The sequence below is a fragment of the Pecten maximus genome, chromosome 12, assembly GCF_902652985.1.
Source record: "Pecten maximus chromosome 12, xPecMax1.1, whole genome shotgun sequence".
NCBI lineage: Eukaryota > Metazoa > Mollusca > Bivalvia > Pectinida > Pectinidae > Pecten > Pecten maximus.
The window spans coordinates 35,743,884-35,749,883 of record NC_047026.1 but is presented as its reverse complement, the minus strand read 5'-3'; positions in this window follow the sequence as shown (position 1 = coordinate 35,749,883).

The following is a 6,000-nucleotide window of genomic DNA, read 5'->3' as shown; positions in this document are numbered from 1 at the left end:
ACGATAATAAAACATGTATATATATATATATATCCTGCATAATCTGTCCTGGTGCTGGACATTATGTCCATGGTTTTATAGGATACATCTAATAATAACATGTGGTTACGTGGATTTCCTAGACTGATAAGTTCCTGTCCCTAAGTCCGATTGTGTCTGATTGATGACGATATTTTTCATATTTAACTTGCCATGTTAAACCTAAAGGAGCCAAATCCGTGACCAGGTAATCAAGTAACATTGACCAACCCCAATATTATATTACATCTGTATCACGATATATTCAGTTTTACTTAACTTAACAACCACGTCAAGACAAAGATATTTATTTTCATTATAGTACGTGGCTTATTTATGCATGTCTAGAGGTGCTTTAGATACCATGCACATCCATATTACGTTACTACCGACTGAAGCACTTGAAGAATATGAGAGATAAAAAGACACATCAAATGGAATTAAGATAAGAAATTATCGTCACTTTGTACGAAAAAATACTTCTCTCTGACCGCTGGGATTTATCTTGAGATTTGTATCGCCAGTGTCACCTACACTTTGAATGTCCGTTGATCTGGTCACTTTGCTGGCTGCACACATTACAGTGTTCGTCTGACTCCTCGTGATCATACACATTTTTTTCTGTCCGAGGATGGAGACACTGCCCTGGCTGTACATGTACGTTACAACATGGCTTCCTCGAGTTCGGATAAAAGCCATATAATGTATAGATTGTTGCTGTATCGTGATAGATTCCAACAGATAATGTCTTCGCGTTTATCCAACAGGTCACCTTCCTGCAAGTTATAAGAGGTACACTTAACCCGTAGAACATAAAAAAAAACAGGGGGGACATGGGGCCTACATCGCTCACTCGGAAATTTGAGAGATTATGGCAATGCACTCCAAGTTATATTACAATTTTTCTCATTTTTAGGATTCGCCACTCGGGACATTAATTGTACCATGTATTGCAGTCAGACAACACTTTCCTGTCATTAACATTTACAAATGTAGCTTTCTGGTTCAAATGAAGAATCACAGCAAGTAAGTTGAAAAGCACTCAATATTGATAACTAATAAGCAATAACCCCCCTTCAAGAGTTCTGCAGAGCAAATCTGATCAAATAGTTTTATCTTTACAGTAGTAGAAAGGTTTAAAAGAAGTTTTGGGTCACGCTCCTCAACTTCCCGGGGTGCCAGACACTCTTTTATATAGCATATCTCTCTTTCATCCGATAATCCTCCAGACGATATTTGATCAAAATCTATCAGCCGTTCATCAGAAGAAGTACTTAGTAATTATGAATTATTTATATATGATATGTTATGTTTCCCCTCCCTGTCCCGTAGCCCTCGAGGGCCAGACCCGCCGTTTATAGCCAAAAAATGGTTCCTGGTCACAAGGATGTTTAGATCGACCAAACGCTTCCATCCCTTTCTCCTTTTAGGGCCCCCCTCCTAGGCCCCTTGGAGAGGAGGGATCCGGCAGACCGTTTATACATCATCAGTTTATCTTGCTGCAGACCAATTTTTGTCAATCTTCACGCATCGCGCCTTGACATTAATTGTAACTTCATCGGTACAACTATCTCCCATTCACAATACAATGTATATCTTTGTCAAACTGTTCAAGTTCCTTAAATAATTATCAAACACATGGTCGACATTACCCAACGAGTAGATGGCAACTTGCCTTGCGAGTAAAACCTCAGTGGTAAACGTGTTAGTTGTATCACCAAACTGGAGGAGCGACATATTTTGTCAGACTTTTTTATTTGATTTGTTTTAATTCAAAAATGTCATTCAATGGATTATGCACACGTTAAATTGTATTTCAACTGATAACCACCTCTACATCTCCAACTTTTGCGAGCTATTATCATTGATTATTTTCTACTGTACCACCAGTACCAATATACTAGGAAGAACATAGTTGTCCATGGCAATCCAACAAGATGTTAGCTGCAGCCTGCCATATTGTTTTATACATGGATCAATGACGACCCAGTATTTAATCCATCACATAAGAAAACCTGTATTTTTTTTAATATTTACCTACGCCACTGGCAGCGTACACGCTGCTTCTCAGAAAAGTGCATCAAATGTTATTCACGGTAGAGCTCTTAGATATCTTCAATTAACACAAACACATAACAAAAATAATGACAGGCGTGTACAAATGATCACATATAATGCGATTACTAAAAGTATGTTTTATTTCGGGATGTAATTAAGTATAATTCATTTTGAATTTGAAAGAAGACCGTCAAAGTTTGGAGGATAATAATAACAATGATAATGCCAAAATTGAATGCCAAAACACAGCCCCAGAAGTTAGAGATAACCTACAGCGGAGTATCAACACACTATGTGAGTGGTCTGAGGAATGGCTGGTGAAACTGAACATCGAAAAATACAAGCATTTGAAATTCAGAATAAGGGAAAACTATAAGCTACTCGTTAAAACAGGAAGGAAATGTACACATAATAAGGAAAGTAACCAGAGAGAAAGATCTAGGTGTCCATATAGATGGCAGATTAAATTTCTCAGTTCTCATCCAGAAAGCAGCAAACAAGGCCAATCAGATTGTTGGAATATTTTTAGAAGCTTTACATATATGAGTACGGACATCTCCACCAAGTTATATAAAACACTTGTGAGACCCCATTTAGAACATGCATCTGTAATCTGGTCACCGCTGTACGACTACCAGCTCTAGAATATCGACGTGAAAGGGCCGACATGTTACAGGTATATAAAATCTTGAACACTTTGAAAGTCTGGACAAAGATAAGCTGTTCACCCTATGCGAATACAGAGCCCCAAGATGCCATTCGGAAAAAATGTTCAAAAACCCTTCAAGATTCAACCATGGAATGCTCTACCTGAACACGTGCTCTCTGCACCAAGTGTTAATTGCTTTAAAGACAGGCTAAACCTGCATTGGATAAACCATCCACGGAAATTCAAACCATCGTTTGTATGTACTGTTTGAACACCATCTAAGCATTTCTGTGAACATAATGTAAATATACAAACTTAACTGTGCTTTTGAAAGTTTGGAAGTATGGACGTGACAAGCAACCTATCAAACCTGTAAATAATTGTCAAAACTATGTTAAGACAGTATGTTTTTAGAACCTCAATTTGTAGTGCCAATAATATTCAGTACATTGCGCAACCGGAAGGAAGTTGTGTACCGCCACAAGATCATCGCAAAACCCAAGGGTAGCACACCACAGTAAGACAGCCTGGCCATGGGCAATTTTTTTGTTAAGCAAATAACTCCTGTATTATGATATGTATAAAAAATGAAAAAATAAATGTACACTATAATTGGTATATCCAGTATGAAGTAGTACATACAGGCTTCACATTTATTAAAACAAAAATCAATAAATTGGTTCCGGATTTTAAATATCCGGATTTTCCGAACGTGTGTTTACACAGGAAATTTAGTCATCACGGAAGTCATTACGACTTAATTCGATGTCAACCAGTGATTACTGCAAGAACTTCCTGTTGCCTTAGACGTGAGCAAATAACCAATGTGATCTATCAGAGTTATTTCCCTTCGTTCCACTTCAGCAATAGATCTCTAACCAGGTTATAATTTTAGTGATCTCGGTAAATTACACAGACCTGTGATAGTATACCGATCGGAATACGAATAGCTTGTTAGCTTCATTCAGTGGTGCGAAGATTACATGGTCAATAATACCGGTGATATAAAACCATTAAATTCTTTCAGCCTCTACTAGAACTGTAATTGGCGTTGTCAAGTCGGAAATTTATTACTGCCTTAACATCTTGAACCTTACTGTAATATTTATTTTCAATGCTATATATTTTATAGATCTACTGTATATGTAAAGTATAATATTAATGCTGTCCATCTTTCGTTAATTTGTATTACATATTAAAAAAATAAAAAAAAAAAAAAAAAAAATAGGGGGGGCGGGGGGTCATCATAATTGTTTCTCTATACATCGCATATTATATTTAGAGCCCGACCAACTGCGCGAAACGTTAACGCGTGTCTAGCTGCATGCGCAATATTGTTGGCTGTCGGGTTAAAATTACTTGACACGTGAAGTACTTTCAGAGATGAATATTTTGCACACAAGGCTTATAGACACCATTATACTTTCCTATGATACATTTGTACATTGCGGTAACCCTTGTGAGAATGTCTATCACTACGTTATAAAATATCGCCTTTTTTTAAATCAACGGGATAATTTGTATCAATGTTCACTGCGGTTAGTTTTATTCCTCGGATAAACCAATGCTGAATTTAATCTAAACCATTTTTTCATAAACATGAATGATTGTTTGTATCCGATTCAGAATACCACATGATGATTTTTTTGTGATTGAATCCCAACGTAAATACATATGTGTATATAAATGTAAACAAGGAGGCCGTGGATTAAATGTGTGTTAGGGGTACAGTGTTTCAATATATATATTGGTTTTCCTAGTATGAGAAATATAATGTATTCGTATAAAATCTTTGCAACAGAATTTGGGGTCAACGACGGGTAACTGGTCAATGCATGTAACTTGTTGCTCAAAGGGAGATCATTATGGGCATCAGAAAAAGCATGATCGATAACTTTTGGGGCAAAATACAAACGAAGCATGGACAATGATATGACCACAGGTACTTGTGGAAAGGAGTGTGACTTTTCATTAAATATGGTGTGTACATGTAAGCCGAGATACTTGATAACAAAGTGGTTTTTTTTTATAATAACAATCCACACTTCTGTCCACAAACCCAAGGATGATCCGAATGACTTCTGTCTACAAGTACAATTGTACCTGTGGATAAGACCAGGTGTTCCGGAAGGTATTAAGGCGTCTTCTGCTTCATTAACGACAAACGCCATGTAAATCTGGGTCAAATCTGGGTTACTCCTAAAATGCTAACTACGATGGATAACGGAACTAACCAATGCGGATTTAAGCAAACTACGAAATTATCCAGGAAATCATCTGGACAACTCCTGAATCGAAAGAAGAGGAAGACAGCAAGACATGGAACCACTAGGCATATTAACAAACATCGAACACGTCTGACTTCACATCATACCTGGCAATAGAATATATCCCCATTGAGTTCCTGGGGTCACCATTATACTCTCCCTTGGTCTGTCACCAATCTACATCTCTCGAGACACCGCTGTTATTGTTCCCGTCAGTATAGACGACACTAAGTTAAGTTTTATGACACATTGAGCTGATGCATACGGAAGAAATGAAATTGCAAAATTTGTTCCCTACTCCAATAAGGCGGGGGGGGGGGACATCAGCAGGAGGTGTTATTACCTAGAAATAAAAACTACCAATACAGCTTACCTGGTATAGTTAGGGGAAACAACTGGGATAAATAATAATAATAATAAAACTTTATTTCACGAGGGTTACTGTATATAGATATAAATTACCAATACATCTTACCTGGTATAGTTAGTGGAAGCGGCACATCGTCAAAACCCGGTATAGGTAAAATTGAGGACTTCGAAGATACCGTATGCCTTTCCATGTAATCATGCAGTCTCTTCTTATAAATTATGTGTTAACTCAGAGATCCCAGAAACCCCAATAATGTGTCAATTAGGTATTATCTTATTATCTAATAATAGCAATGAGATACTTTGCGATTGGTAAAAAGTACGAAAAAGAATATATCATACGTATTTGTAATTACCACGTACTTAATCAGTCACAATGACATTTTCACGTTCAATTTGATTAATCTCACCTTAAATTCAATTATTCGTTATTCATGTTTGATGACACATAATTTAAGAATAAAGAATGTATAAAGAGTTCGATGATATTATCGTTATCGACGCTTTTTCTTATGGCCCAGAAATATGTCACTTATAAAAGCTGATTAAGTGAAAAGGTCCATAAAACGGCATTTTTTTTTATTTTTTTTTCACAAAATTGTGTCACATGGAAACAACGGAACCACTGTGGGTTGAAAA